The sequence below is a fragment of the Vulpes lagopus genome, chromosome 2, assembly GCF_018345385.1.
Source record: "Vulpes lagopus strain Blue_001 chromosome 2, ASM1834538v1, whole genome shotgun sequence".
NCBI classification, from domain to species: domain Eukaryota; kingdom Metazoa; phylum Chordata; class Mammalia; order Carnivora; family Canidae; genus Vulpes; species Vulpes lagopus.
In genome coordinates this window covers 89,603,354-89,620,431 of record NC_054825.1, presented here as the reverse complement: position 1 = coordinate 89,620,431, position 17,078 = coordinate 89,603,354, and the positions used below count along the sequence as shown (strand labels likewise).

At 35.2% G+C, this 17,078-nt stretch overlaps 1 pseudogene; it reads right to left on the bottom strand.

Moving 5' to 3' along the window:
- Positions 1-15,409: 15,409 nt before the first annotated feature.
- LOC121485054 lies at positions 15,410-16,813 on the bottom strand (annotated as a pseudogene).
- Positions 16,814-17,078: the final 265 nt, after the last annotated feature.

The following is a 17,078-nucleotide window of genomic DNA, read 5'->3' as shown; positions in this document are numbered from 1 at the left end:
CTTTTCTTTGATGTCTATAGCTCCCTTATATAAAGAATATCAAGTCTCAGGACCCTTTTGATTCCATCTCTAATAACACAAACATTAATTTGAATATTTTCTTTAAGATCTATTTTTTTAAAGATTTTATTTATTTATTCATGAGACACACACACACACACACTCAGAGAGAGAGAGAGAGAGAGAGAGAGAGAGAGAGGCAGAAACACAGGCAGAGGGAGAAGCAGTCTCCATAGAGGGAGCCCGACTTGGGACTTGATCCAGGGTCTCCAGGATCACACCCTGGGCTGAAGGCGGCGCTAAACCACTGAGCCACCCGGGCTGCCCAAGATCTACTATTTTTAAAATGTTTTTGAATTTAAATTCTTTGTCCGGGCAAAGGGAAACTTGTTATTTTATTTTTATTTTTGAAGATGCTTTTATTATTACTTAAAGAGAGGTACATTTTGTTTCCCCAAAGCCATTAGCCTTACAAATTAATTCTTAGTGAGTTTAGTGTACAACAAAACTCATTTGTATTTCTCTGGCTTGAAAGATCAACCATTTTTATGAGAAAATAGGTAAAATTTCAGAAAAAAGGGTGGGGGGGGGTTTACAGAATTCTCTGTAGGAATTCTCTGGATGGCAAGATATCACACATAAATTCCTCTTTAATATGTATTTCTTCATGCTGGTTCCTAAGAAAACAAAGTAATGCTTCTGATAACCTAAACAAAAAAAATAGTTTTACCCTTTTTACCTGTGTACTTTTGACTACTCTGAGTAGTGTGGCAGAAGCCAAGAAGCTAAGTTCCTTGACTAATTTGACCATTTCACACTGGTCTAAGTCATAGCTATGAATCTGAACCTGACCCCTGATGCCCTCCATCCCTCACAAACTTCACTTATTCTGAACTATTTTCTGTGATTCTTACATTTATTATTCTCAAATCCCTAGCAACTAATATTTTCTCACCTCTTTCCTGCCCCCCACATTACTCTTTCACATGATTTAAAATCAACTTATTTTACTTTTTTCCTTCTTTTTTTTTAAATTTTGAAACCCTTCTTATGAAAGCATCACTTAATTGTATCAAAACAATATTCAGCTATCAGCAGGCAAGGGGATGTTATTAACTCCATATAAACTGTTTGCATTCTGACATGAACACATTCACAAGCACTTATTGAAAATGCTGTTGCTTTGGAGTGAAATGGAAAAATAAAAGTAGGAGGCTGGTAATATAGTTCAAGAATTGCTGGTCCATTTAGAAATCCTGAAGAAATAGAATTTGAAACCAGACTTTACTATTGGAAAAAAGGATTAACTTATCTTTTGCTTCTTTTGAAAAATATCACTATGACAATACCACCTAATTCCTTGTCTGAAGATGAGCAGTCTTCAGCAAGTCTGAAGATGAGTAGCCAAGCTGATATGGGCATCAGTTGTCTTCAGAGAGTTTGCCTCCATCTCTGTTCTTTGCCATTCTAACTTGTGGTTGTACCTTCTGATCACCATAATGGCCACAGTCATTATATGAGATACCCAAGCCTAAGAGAGAAAGAAAAGGAAATGATTAAGAAGAGGGACTTTACACCTGGATTATCAATTCTTAGAAAACTGCTTTCCCCAAACACTTGCATTTTCACATATATATCATTGTACAGAGCTTAATCACCTGGTTACATCTAGATAACCATCCATAAAATATAGAGAAAAATAATCCAGGACTTTTTATTAGTACTATTACACAGAACAAAATTATTTTTGAAGATAAATGTTTATAACTAAATCAAATGACTCCAGATGCTGTTTACAATCTAGGAATCAAGACTACATTTAAGATTCTTCTATGAACAACTGGGTGAATTTGACCATGTCAATTCTTTCTTCCAATGATACCTGGAATATCTATTCTTCCCTCAACTCCTATTTGTATTAGCTTGAACACATTTTGTTCTCCAGTTTTACAAATTCTCTCTTTGTCCTCTCCCCACTCCTACCTCTTCTTTCTCTCTGTCTCTTGGTCTCTCCATCTTTCTGTTGTCTGTGCTCCCTTTCTCTCAATCTTTTTCAATCTCTCTTAGCAAATTTGAAGATTAATTTTTTCTTGCCCAGGATCTGAGTTCACCCACTTCATGGGAAGGATTCAGCAAATCTTGCTTGGTTAGTGAATTAATCATTTTAAAGGAAATCTAAATATGCCCATATTCAAACAGGATTATATAGTATGTATTTTCACATACAGAAATTTTGATATTATAAACACAATGACTCTTTCTAATGGCATACTTAATCGATATACTTAGTATCAAATTCCCTAAAATGAAGCTTTCTTTGCTCATTTGACTATAAAACAAAAATAGACTTAATTGCTCCACTCTCAAAGCAGAGCACCATAAATCTTAGTTAGGCAGTCCCTGAAGGATCACACTCAATCTCCTGAAAATGAAAATGGCCACAATTAAGTAGGTACTTCCTTCATCAAAGTTTAAGGTAATTACAAAAGTGAATGTAAAATTTAAAATAGAATAGTACTTTATAAAACACACACATTAAATAAAATTGGAAAAAAGGGAAGTTCTCCCCACTTCCTTATGAATTCATCTCAAAGTCTTGTGCAAATCAATTCACAACTCAAAAAAAAAAAAATGTTATCGAGCTAGCATACTATCTTTTATACCGATGCAGAAAGTGTAGATAGTTCTAATTATAGTCAGTTTCCCAAACAGAAAATACTTACTCTAGAAATATCAGCTAACATTAGAGCAGAAACAGGTTTCATTGGTAAACCATTCCATTAACTAACATATTGAATAACAGAAATAGAGTCTCCTTGTGAAATTAAAGATACTTGAGGTATGAGGATTGAATAATGTATTTTCAAGGCTCTATTAAAATTTATATAAATAGGGTGTAAATTAAGAATCTATGCAGGCCTAGAATCTTCACTCTTAGGGGTGGTAGCTAATATTTTATTAGTAACAGTCTTCTGTCCAAACATTAGGTTGGAAGATTTCTGTTGCCTTGTGCTGACTAGAAAGATAATCTAAGCCTGCTTCCAGGATCTTGTCATAGCTGACTCAACTGAATCTTTTATGCAAGTTGTTGTCAGAGCACATGCAATTTTAAAGAATTGGATTGTATCAAGATTAAAGAACAGGCTGTGTGGTAGCAGTTTTTTGTTATTATGTGATTAGTAAATGACTGTATGTGTGAATAGAAATAAATCTGAGATCTCCTTTCACTAGTAGTGAGATGAGTCTTAGGGAGTGTAGAAAACACACATCCACCTTTGTGAATATCATAACTTACTAAAAAACAAACATGTGTTGTGCATAATGAAATTTTCTTGAGTCACTTTGTAGTATCAGTGCCTTTTTCTCTAAATTATATAATCTTAAAATATAGCTTTTATGTGTTTTTGATATGCAGCTCTAAGAAACTTGGATCATATTTAAACATGTCAAAAATCTATAAATACCTTAGGAACATAACTTTTCAATTGTTTATGGTTAATCTTGAGACCAATTATTTTCCTCTAATGCATAAACATGATTTTCACTGAAATCTGATCTTATTTTAAAAAACGAATAGGCCAATACTTCATTTCAACATGATGAGAAGAACCACAAATTAGACTTCTTTTCAACAGGTATACTCCATGGTTGAAGAACAAATTTGGATAGAATTACTCAACCTCATTGGAAGTTGCTGTGGGTTAAGCACATGCACACATACACCCTTCAAATGTGAAATGATGAGTAAGCCTTTTGAAACAAAGCCATCCTTTGTTCAAATGTGTTCAAATATAAAGTCATCTTGTTCATTTTTATTTCTATAGCACAATTTGATGGAAATGAGTCACTCCATTCACTGAGATATGCGAATAGTTTTAAAGAGATTCAATTCTGATGTCACCCTTTTTTTAAGTCCTAGTTTTTCTTTAAACACATTTGCCCACTAACATTACTCACCAAGCCCTAGAGTAAGGGAAAAATGAGTAAATTTTGAGAAAAAAAAAAAAGCTAATAATGGATTTTGAAGAAAAGGATTTCATCTGGAATATCAGAGCAAAGGTAAAATTGTTCAATATTTTATGGCTTAAAAAAAAAGGCAGTATATGAGCAAATAGGAAGAACATTCACTCATTAACTTTCAGCAAATGCATAGTATATTTCTAGGACTTGTCTACTGTCTGGAAAATTCTAGAATACACTGGAGAGACTTTCCATTGCTTATGATATTGTAACACAGATAAACAAACAAGCAATAACAACAATAATAACATAAACTGTCATAATGGATGAATTGAAGAATGTTATGGAACCCTATGGTAGAAGATTTCATCCAACTTTTAGATCGTTTAGGGGTTGAGGAAACCTACTTAGAAAAAGTCACTTCTACACTAACTTATAATGGTATAAAAAGAGTTAGTGAGGATTATATGAGGGCTGGAAGAGGATGGATTAATTTAGAGAGAAATGCATCTGTGAAAGTTCAAAGGAAAAAAGGAACAGGTGCATTCTAAAAACTAAAGTCAATATGACCAGAGTGTGAAATGTGATGAGAAGAATGGAAACAGGTTACATCAGAAATATATACAGCCCCTAGGCCTGTTAGGGTCTTAGGAGACATGATATAGAGATATGTCTTTGTTCTACGAGCAATGAGGAGCTACTGAAAATTGGAAGCAAGGAGATGACATAATCATATTTTTAATTTAGAAACATCACTCTGGCAGCACATAAGAAAATGGAATAGAATGTGATTAACAGCAATTGTAAGAGTATATACACAAATCATAATATTGCTGAATTTTTAATTTTTTAAGACATAAGCTAAGACAATTTTCTGAAGGTTGTAACTTATGCTTTTTATTTCTTGTCAGTTTTGATGATTGAAGTTTTTTCCTTGTTTGAATGTCCTTATCTTATAAATAAAGCACTCTTCTAAGTTCAAGTAAGTGGCTTTTTAACTGGCTGGTTAATATTTGATGTGATTTTTTATTGTTTGTACTTCAGGTTATAGTAAATATAAAATAATTAAAAAGTCATTGGACTTCTCCTCTCACTTAGGATGTAGAAAGACACAAGAGAAAATCTTTACAATGAAATAAATAATTTACAAAAGTGTACTTTCTATTAAAACTTTCAGTAGGTTGAGGTTACAAGACCACCACAATAGCTGAATTCCAAAGACTGACAAGTCTCTCCAAAGATGAATGAGATATATTAATTTTAAAACTTTTGACAGCTGGGGTGGGGAGTGGGGGGGGAGAGGCCTTCATAATAATAATTAAATCAGCTAAAATTATAACTAAATCTTAAATACTAAGTATGAGCTAATATACTAGTTTAAAATAATTAGGAGCCCTGAAGATATTTTGCATGGACATTCAATCTCCCTTCAATGGGCTTCTGTGTTGATAAGAAAGATCTATGGCAGGGCTAGAGACTACAGGGAGTCCTCATTACAGGCACAAGTATGAAGAAAGTGACTGGCTATCACTGGGGTCTAGGTACCACACATTCCCTGCCTTGGGGATCTTTTGAAATATAAAGCAAGGTCTTCAGACCAATAGAGGAAGGGTAACAAAACTTCCTTGTACTAGGGCCCTATGCTACTCCCGTACTCCTTGTACTCGGGCCTATATGCTACTCCTGAGGAGAGGAAGTAAATTCAACTATAATTGGAAGTGGCTAAGAAGAACTCCTGTGTCAATTATTCTCCTTGAGTGTAAAACAAGGGTCTTCAATCATTGGGGAAAAGTCATAAAACAATCTCTTCTCAGAAACACACTAGAGATACAAAGTGGATTTTGGGTGGATGCCATAGTAGGAAAGGACAGTAATGCTAAGAAGGTCCAGACTGAGGCTGGGGCAAAATAACTTCCCCCATTATGAACCTACTATGTGTAACAAGCAACAGAAGGCTACTTATGAAGAGGGAAAGAGTATGGAGAAAGACTCTATCTGTGGCACAAAGGTGCAGGAACTGCTGAATCCTGAGATTAGAATATAAACACAAAGAGAAATCCAACCACAGGAGGAATTTGAAGCCTGTAGTATATCAAAGATACGACTGCTACCACAGGGGTGACAAGTGGTTCCGTCAGTTAATCTGACTCTTGATTTCTGCTCAAGTCATGATCTCAGGGCCCTGGAATCAAGCTCCATGTCGGGCTCTGCATTCATTGGAGAGTGTGCTCGAGAATTCACTCTCCCTCTGCCCCTCCCTCTGTTTACACTCTGTCACTCAAATAAATAAATAAATCTTAAAAGTAAATTGCAACCACAAATCCCAAACCTACCTCAAATTGTCAACTCTCCATATTGATGGCTTGACAGAGGACCTGGGATCCCTATTATTACACTTGACCTTAATTTCTACTATCTTTCTGCACTTGACATTTCTTAAACAATAAAGTTATGGGATACACACACACACACACACACACACACACACACAAAAACAAAAATAAAAAGCCTCATAAACTCTAACCATGAAATAAAGCAATTGAGAATTCCAGACTCATAGGATACTCAAATACAGTATCTATTAGACTGGATCCTTAAAATAACAATGATTAGCATGTTAAAGGATTTAATAAAAAAGAAATAAAATATGCATAAACAAATTTGCAATTATAAGAGAGTTATATAAATTATAGAAAATGTCAAATGGAAATACTAGGTATAAAAATATGTTATCAAGATTAAGAATTTAAAAAATTTAAGAAAAGAATTTATAATATAATAATCCAAAAAGATTAAGAATTCATTTGATGAATCTTCAACAGACCATATATAGCTGAAAAAAAAAATCAGAGAACAGACTTGAAGATAGGCTAAAAAATTATATGATATGAAACAGAGAGAAGAAAAATATCAGTAAAAATATAACAGAATATTCAAGAGCTGTGTGATGATATCGAACTGTTGACATAGGCATAAAGTTTCTAAAAGAAAAGAGAACAAAAACTAGAGCAGAAGAAATGTTTGTAAAGACAGTGCTCAAACATTTTCCTGTATAATAAATGACTACAAACCACAGACCTAAGTAGCTCATAGAACTATGTGCAAGATAAATGCAAAAGAAAAAAGCAAGAAACAGAAAAAAAAAGACAAAAGAAATTCCCTTAGACGTAGCAACAAAGTGATAACAAAATGTAAAGTTTTGAAGGCAACCAAAAACTATAAAAATACAGCATAATTTTCATCATAAATGAAGCCATCCAGAAAACAATGGAGCAATACCTCTTAAATACTCAAAAAAAAAAAAAAAAAGAAGAGTAAAAGGAAAAGGAAAATGTCAACTAAAAATTCTATCTCCATTATTCTATGCCCTGTAATAATATCTTCCAAAAAATAAATGTACAAATGTAAAACACTTTTTTTTCAGATATTAAAAAAACAGAGGGAATTCATTGCTAACAGACTTACAGTACAAGAAATATTTAAATTATTCAAGGATAAGAAATATAACATCAAATAGAAATGGATATTTATTTACAAGAATGAATAAAGAGTACTACAAATGACAAACATGAATTTTTCTCTCATTTTTAATAACTTTAAAATACAAGTAACTATCTGTATTGGTTTCCATGTTCTCCTGAAACAAACTACCATGAACTGAATGACTTGAAACAGAAATATATTCTCTCTCAATTCTGGAAGACAACAAAGTCTAAAATCAAAGTGTAAGCAGGACCATATTCCCTCTAAAAACTCTAGAGAAGGACCTTCCTTCCCTCTTCTAGATTCTCAAGGTTGCCAGGAATCATTGGTGTTCTTTGGCTTGTATACACATCACTCCAACATTTCTCTCCATATTCTTGTGAACTTCTCTTCTGGTGTCTGCGTCCAAACTACCCTTGTCTTATAAGGACATTAGTCATTGGATTAGAGCCTATCCTAATTCAGTATAATATCATCTTCACTTGACTACATCTGCAAAGACCCTATTTCCAAATAAAGTTGTATTCACAGGTATTGCATGTTAGAACTTCAGCATATCCTTTTGGGGGACACAAACTCATAATATCCCACCCACTTCCAAAATCCGTGTGTATCCCATATGCAAAATACATTCACCCCATACCTATAACCCCAGAAATGTTAACTCTATTCCAGTCAGTATCAATTTTAAGTCCAAGGGACACCTGGGTGGCTCAGCAGTTGAGCATCTGTCTTTGGCTCAGGGCCTGATCCCAGATTTCCAAGACCAAGTCCCTCATCAGGCTCCTTGCATGGAGCCTGCTTCTCCTCCCTCTGCCTGTGTCTCTGCCTCTCTCTGTGTGTCTGTCATGAATAAATAAATAAAATCTTTAAAAAATAATAAAAAATAATTACTAAAAAAAATGAAGTGCAAAACTCTTACCTAAATATAATCAATCCAGAAAGTGCCAAGTCTCATATTCTAAATCATTGAAATCAGGTATGTGTGACTTTTTGTGTGGTCCATCATCACATAGAACTCCTCTCTATTTGTGGATCTGTGAAATCGAGAAAACAAGTTATCAGCTTCCTAAATACAATGGTGGGACAAGGATAGTATAGACATTCTTATTCCAAAACTGAAAAACTAGAAGGAAAATAAGAGTCACAAGCAAGTCTAAAATCCAGCAAAGCAATTCCATTAGGTTTCAAGGACTGAGAATAATCTCTGTGACTAGATGTTTCTGTCCTCTGGGCCTACTAGGGTAGTGGCCACACCTTCCCATTCTGTGGGGTCAGGGGCCTCATCCCCTGAGTCGCCAGAGTAGTGGCCCTATTGATCCAGCTCTCACACTGAGGACAAAGGAGGAAGAAGAATGGGAAGTATCTTCTAATGGATACAGAGTTTCTTTTTGGAATGATGAAAATTTTCTAGAATTAGGAAATGGTGATAGCTGTACAAGCTTGTGAATTGAATGATAGCTCATTAAAATTGTGATTTTTATGGTGTGTGAATATATAGATCAATTAAAGAAAGATGGAAAATGCACACTATCTTAAGACCTATTTTTGACTTACACTAATTAAAACAATGTGTTGTTTGTGTAATAATAAGAATATAGGGCAATAAAACAGAATAGTGCTTCTAGGAAGAGACCTACAAATATATAATTGACTGATTTTCAACAAATTTGCCTAGGTAATTTAATGGAAAATATATTTTCAATAAATGTTACTGAAACATTTGGATATCCATAATCAAAAATAAATTTAAAAATAAATAAATATTATTTTTCATCATTACCTTATTCCGCACCCTATGAGATTAATTAAAATTAATTCAAGACTACATGTGAACCTTAAAATTATAAAAATTCCAGGAGAAAATGTAGAAGAAAATGTTTAGCAAATTTTTTTAGACAGGACACAAAAACACAAACCATAAAAGACAAATTTTGATAAACTTCATTTCACCAAAATTAAAATATTCTCTTTGAAGGACACTGCAAAAGAAATGGAAAATGGCCAATGACTTGAAAATACATTCACAGAAGTTATATGTGGTGAATGATTTAGGACAGGAAGTAAAAAGAAATCTCACAACTCAATTATAAGAAAACAAACAGCACTAAAGAAAATGAGCAAAAGATTTGCAAAGAGCCTTCACAAAAGAAATACAATTGATAAATGAGGACATGAAAGAGTGTTTATTAATCATTGAAAGATTTAAATTAAAGCCATAGTAACACACTAAATGACTAAAATTATCAAATAAGCAAAACGCATATGATATAAATTGTTGGTCAGGGTGCAAAACAATTAGTACATTTATATTTACTGGGGAACATGCTAAACACCATCACACTTTTGGAAAACAGTATAGCGGTTTCTTAGAAAATTAACTGTATACTTACCATATGACTCAGCAACCTCACCCAAAAAGCTTAATAAAAAAGAACATTCCCACATAAAGACCTATACAGAAATGTTTATAAAGCTTTATTTAGAATAGCCAAAAAAACTAGAAACAATCCATAGGTCCACTAATAAATTAAAGAGTAAACAAATTGGGGTGCATCCGTACAATTGCTACTGCTTACCAATAGAAACGAATAATCCACTGATTCATGTAACTATATGGATGAATCTCAAAACATTATGCTTAGTGAAAGAAGTCAGATACGAATAGCTATATAATTTCATTTTCATGATACTCTTACATAGACTAAAGTATAGGACAGAACACAAATCAACAGTTGCCACAAATTATGGGAAGTGTTAACTATCAATAGGGAAATATTTGGGATGATGGAACAATTCTGTATCTTGATTGTGGGTGATTATTTTTTATTTGACCTTTAAAAACGTCCATTTTACTCTATGTAAAGTATACCTCATAAATTGGTTATGAGTTGAATTATATCCTCTCAAAATTCATAACTTGAAGTCCTAAATCCCCATATCTCAATGTGACCTTGTTTGAAGGTAGGGTTTTTATAGAGGTGTTGTTATAAAAAGGGGAAATTTATACACAGAGACACACATAAAGGGAAGATGGTGTGAAGAGATATGATGAAATGACAGCCATCTATATACCAAGGAGAGAGTGTAGAGCAGGTCCTATCTCCACAGCCTTGAAAAGAAACCATCATTCTCAATACCTTGATTTTGGACTCCTAGTCACTAGAACTCTGAGATACTAAATTTCTGTTATTTAAGCCACCCCGTTCGTGGTACCTTGTGATGGCACTCTAGCAAATGAATATACTTGACTTTCAAAAAACACATTTATTTATATGTCCACAATTTGAAAATTAAAATAATAGCCATCATAATGCAATCATACCAGCGAAGTCTCCAAAATTAATATCTACATATACATGTACACATGAACAATGAAAGAAAAACTATTTGATTAAATATTATATATATATATATATATATTTAGTTTCAATACATTTGAGTAGATTGTATTACCATAAAAATCTCCTTTAGTAAGATATTCTCTAGGTGTACCATTATTGTTTTGTTCAAAGATCTGCATTTATGTATTACTTAAATTATTAAATATTGCTTGAACTGTTGGTGCTCTGAATCTATTTCAAGTACCCATATGTGCTTCATCTTCCATCTTCTCTATGAAGAGATCAACTCTACCACATGCTTAGTATTCCACAAATGTTTCCAAAACCTCTTAAAAGAGAGATTCTAGAAATGCATAGAAAGAAGATTGTGACAGCAAGGAACATAGTTGGTATCCATATACATAATTAAAAGGTCAGTTCTTCAGACACACAATTTCCTAGAGAAAAGTAGGATTTCTTCAAGCCTACTGTATGCATGGACTTTAAATGAGAAGACAGCATGCCACCTTCTTAACTTGGCAATCTGCCATTGTACATGGCGGCAACTCTCAAGAAGAATGTTGAGTCCTTGATGCAGTGAAATACAAGTTGCACAAATATAGAAGTCCAAACTCACTGAAATTTAAAAAGCACTGAACCATGCCCCAGTTTTGTTATAGCTTTATAATTTACCAAAGTCAGTTAGGATAGATTTGGGAAAAACAAAATTTTCTTACAGTCGAAACTGACAAGTTCAAACACATCATGAATCTTCATCATGGAGTCAGGCCCGGGGGAGAAGGTCAGCAGTGAATGGGGAGGGCGCATAATTATCCATCAACATAGCAACCTTTAAGTAAATTTTAGTAGACATGTTAAAGAAATTTGTTGCATGCCCAGCGCTGCTTATAATGATAATTGCACTAGTCTTATTGTTTGTTTGTTTATTTGTTTAACATAACCTTATTTACTATAATCCTTTACGTTGTTGGTGCCCTCTGTAATCTCCTTAATGAACGGATATTTAATTATGTTCCTCCTTTAATAATTTTATATTGAGTACATAGGTTATGTACTAGAGGTTATGTGCTAGAACATTCAATACTTAATTAATTTCTGAAAGTATATTAAAATTAATAATTTAAATGCAACAGATTTTCACATACTCTAATACAATTTCCTAAATATTATTTACAGAGACTTGAATGCTTTAGTATATTGATAATACAATATAAAGTTTTTTGCTTTTAGATCACAAGTTCAAAGCCAACCTCATAATATAAATCAAGAAAAAGAAGTAAATGGTTATAGTATTTAAACTTCATGCTGTGAGTCACTAGTTATGTTTGCATGTATCTACTAAAAGAATTAAACAAAGTAAGAAGAAATGCAAATCTCTCCTCCTCTTGAAAAAAATTCCCCAAAAGTAGTACTTTAGTTTGCAATCCCTGATGAAAGAAGAGAGAGAGACAGAGAAAGAGAAAGTGAAAGGGAGAGAGGATGTGGGGGAACAGGTACTTACACATGATGGCAATTCACATTTACCTCCATATAAGAATACTCATATATTAGTTAGCTTGCACACATTTTTCCCTTATCAATAATATAAATATGAAATCAGAAAAAAAAATATTTTATATTATTTTTTTCTATATATCCCTCCTAAATTTATTTAACATCCCTCCTGGTGGATTGGTTTTGGATATTACATGTGATTCCTATAATCCTTTGCAACCCCCAGACTCCATCCCTGCTTATGTTTAGAATGAGTTATGGTGGGAACCAGAGGAATTTCTTCTTCAGACACATTTTTTAAATTAAAACTGTGTCTTAATCAAAAAGTATATAGTTTCCTTTCTTCTATTTTTTAGGAAAATCTGTTGCTAAAATCCTTGACAACTTATATAATGGATACTCCCTATATGCCCTTCCGAGCTTAGCTAAATGTTGCCCTTATGAAATTTATAATGTAACAAAATTAAGAAAGGATGTAAGTTAAAGAATTGGTGTTGTCAATGCCAACAATCCAAAGAGGATTGTAATTTTGATCACATAGTGGGCACAGAAAACCATTGAATGTTAAAAATTTGCTCTACAACAAAGTGAAAGAGGACAAATAATCCTATCTGATGTGGGAAGAAGAAAGGTTTCCAGGAGACAATGGAGTGAGCTTGAATCAATATATTAACACCTGGGAAGTGATAGCAGCCGATGAGCTACTCTAGTGTGAAACAATTAACGTTGACAGGGATCAGTTTGAACAATGTGTTTCACTGGTCATAAAGCTAAGAAATAGATTTGCAAACAACAACAAGCCCTGTATGCAGTAACTGCCATCATCGACTGAGTGGTCAGAATGTTTCATTGGTAACTCCCCTGGAATCACTAATTGGACATTAATCTTTCAATCAGCCATGCTGGCTTATAGAAATGACTTTTTGATAAGATTCCTCCCCTCTGCCACCCCAACAAAGCCAGGGCAGATTTGACTTTTACATTAGAAGACAAGTCCACTTAAGGAGTTGATCTGCCTTTCCTGGGAACAAAACCACTGATTCCACAATTAGAAGGATGGTTTAAAATGTCAAGAACTCTGGTAAAGTAATACCTTTCCTTAAATTGACAGTGAGGGATGAACAAGAGAGACAGCCCTTTGCTGAGAGCAGATTTAATTGGCAGGGGTCAGGGAATTTCATGAAGATATGGAGTTCCTTAAGGATGCAAAGAAAAGTAACCTGAAGAGGAGGAAAAAATTGCCTAAAGTAGGTCTGGTGATGTCAATGCCAATCTTTTCTTTCACAATCTTGCCTGGGGCTCGTTCTGCCCAGAACCAAAGAGATGATGACACCTATGGCATATTCATAGTACTGTAGCATTTTATTTTACACCTTGGTAAAAAATAATAAATTTTGGGCAAAAGAGTGAGGGAGGAATTAAATTATGTGCTTGCTTTTCTGCAATGCATATTGCTCTCCATCCATAAGCAAATAAATGTTTATTAACTGAAATTCATTCTGAATTTTATTACTCATTTTCATCTGTTGAAAAATAAATGTCGTTTCACACCCAGTAGTCAGAGTTCCGATAGTTCTTAAATAGATTAAATTATTTTTGCTCTTAATAACAGATAGCTCAAGGGTTTAATGAACATATTTACTTGAATGAAAAGATTCCAATATTTGTATTCGGGGATGGGTGTGTTGGTTTCTATGTACATTTAAATTTATCTCATAAAGAAACATTTCAAACTACTAGTCTGTACTATGAGCTGCACGGTGTGTGAACAAAAATGTTTGCAAATGCATTAAAATAAAATGTTCTAATCTGGGTTAAATGAACTCTGTGAAACTGACCACAGTCTAAAATATTATACATAAAGCTGGTAAACATGATTATTAATATAATCATATTTTCCACCTTGATCATAATCAGCTGCAACGATCTTAGCAGACTCAACTTTGGAAAACCGAGAGTATTCCAATTTAAAGTACTTTATTATTTTGCAAGGATATACTCAGTTCTTTAATGCCATCTACATTGAAAAAAATCCCATGGTGTAGTTCAAGTCAAAACTACTGGGGCAGTTCAAGTCAAATATGACTTGCATACCTATTCCAACAGGTAATTCAATTAGCAATTCTTTCACTTCTATTGAAAATCAGAAATTTGAAACCAATTACTTGTACAGATTGTTTTTTATGCTGTTTCGTCTTTTGGTGATCCAGTCCTTTAAGTCATTTGCTTTCTCCATTTCTGTAAAGGAGTTCAAACAAGTTTTACTGAGAATTTGTTCATTGCTTCGATCCATTCATGTCGTGGAACATTGTAATAGTTCATTTATTTTGACTACTATAGTACGTGCAATGTATGAATAACGCATGGTTTTTTCATCCAGTCTTCCATGGTGGGCATTTGGATTAGTTTTCATTATTTTGCCATTATGATATTCTCACACAGATCTCTCACAGCTCATATGCAAGTATTTCTCTGGGTTGCATACATAGGAGTAAAATTCTAAACCATTTTGAATGCTCAAATTTAGAACGGCATAGGCAATGCCAAGTTCCTTTTTAGGTGGTCTTACCACCCATTTTAAACCCCTACTTTCCAAGATTTATCAAGTCATCATTATTAAAACTAGTAGCATTTTTTTCTAATAGACACTTTGATTCACATAAGATTCTTAGACTTGGTTGATTGGGAACACTGAAATACTGTGACACTTTAAGCAAGGAAATTTTTCTGATAAAATATTATTTTTCATGTGTTTTAAACTTTGTTTTGTCTAAGATAGGAGTTTCTTATTTATTTATTTATTTCAAAAATATTTTATTTATTTATTCATGAGAGACACACACAGAGAAAGGCAGAGACACCGGCAGAGGGAGAAGTAGGCTCCAGGCGGGGAGCCTGATGTCGGACTTGATCCCCGGTCTCCAGGATCATGCCCTGGGCTGAAGGTGGCACTAAACCGCTGAGCCACCCAGGCTGCCCGAGTTTCCTAATTTAGCTCACTTTAGGGACTTGTCTTTTTTTTTTTTTTTTCATGTTACAAAAACAACTAGCTTTAAGGTTTATTTTTGTAACTTTTTTTTAAACAGAGAAAAACAACACACTCCTTGGGGGAAGGTGAGGGATTGAGAAGACAGGCCCTGGGTAAAAATAATCACAACAGCACCTGGAGTTGATAGGCCTGCCTAGGAGAGACATGGGCACTGCCACACCAGCACAGGGGACAGCTACTGTCTGAGGCTCAGCAGACCAGTTCACACGCCACGCAAAGCTGCTATAGATCCAAGTCATAAAAACCTTCTAGCTCATCATGAAACAAGTCTCACTCGTCTTCAGAGTCTGTCAGGTCGTCCTCCCCACCTGCAGCCAAAAGCATAAGCAACATCTCGCCCAGCTCAAAGGTGACAACCTCCTCTACTTCGTTGTCAAAGGGGTTGCTGTTCTCTCTTTCCTCAATGAGCTCCCAGAAGTGGTTCCTTCGTTGGGCCCGGTATCTGCTTGATGTTCCCACTTTCTGTCTCTGTGGCTCCTCTCTAGGGCCATCAGGGTACGCATGCTTGTAAAAACAGTTCCCTCCAAATGGGCAGCTCCCACGTCCTTCATCAAAATACCTGCACGCCTTGTTGCTCATTGCCTCCTTGTATTTCTGAATGAGTTTCTGCTTCTCTTCTTTCTCCTCCACCCAGTACTCACTTGGAATGACAAAGTTAGATGTGATCCGGCATTTGGGGCAGGACTTTATGATCTTGCTCTCAAATTGCTTAGCACTCCTCCACTTGTGAATACACTTGAGACAGTAAGTGTGGTTGCAGTTGGAGAGAATCCCAAAGCGACGCTCACTGGGGTTGGCTTTCTCATAGACCACCTCCATGCAGATCCCACACACCATGTCCTTACTGCGCTGGACAGCAAATGAGAGCTCCATGTCCTTCTCATGGGCCTCAATGCAAGACTTTATATGTTGTGATCTCTGGGCGGCATCCATTGGATGGAAGACCTGCAGCCCACACATGTCCCACGAGTCTCCGTGGAGATATACACAGCTCTCCCCATACGGGCACTCTCCCACTGCAGCATAGGGGCAAAGCTGCTTCTTGGTTTCCACTGCTGTCTGTTCTTTCTCTGATTCTTCCTTGGTCGCAGAGCCCTGTGGGGGGTGCTTCAGTGCAGGAAGGGGCAGTAAGGCCACAGTAGGGCTGCCTGGGAACAAACTCAATGGCATTCACCCAGTCTTCTGAACCTGCTCCTACAGTAGCAAAGTTTGAATTTCTGGACTCTGCTTCGCCCGTATTCATTTCAACAACTGGTCCAACTCCTGATGAGAGACTTGAGGAAGCAGCAAGAGATGATTTTGCAGTTAGATCTGCAGCAGTCACTGCTTCCTGTTTCAATGGCTTGCTATGTTCATGTCTGCAGCGGACTCCGTAAATACAGTATCCTCGCTGAAAATACTTGCACACTACACCATAAGCACTGTCAGAGAGGTCATGCGAGTAGCGACAGTTATCTCCTTCTTTACAAACCCCGTGCATGAAATACCTTAGCTCCTAGTTTTTCTTCTTGCTTTTGGTATAGGTTGAAGTGGTGGACTCAGAGCTGATGGCCAAGAAAGAATTCTTAAGAGGTCTTCAGTTCAAAAAAGGTGGTTTTACCAAAATAAAGGGACTGGGTTCCTGGGCTGAAAGAGCTGCCAGGAACCTGACTGAAATCATAACTGTAGAGGCGATGCTTATCCTCCCTGGCATATACATCAGCCAAACAAGACATTTTGTATGAGGAAAAATTTTGTCTTTTTAACTG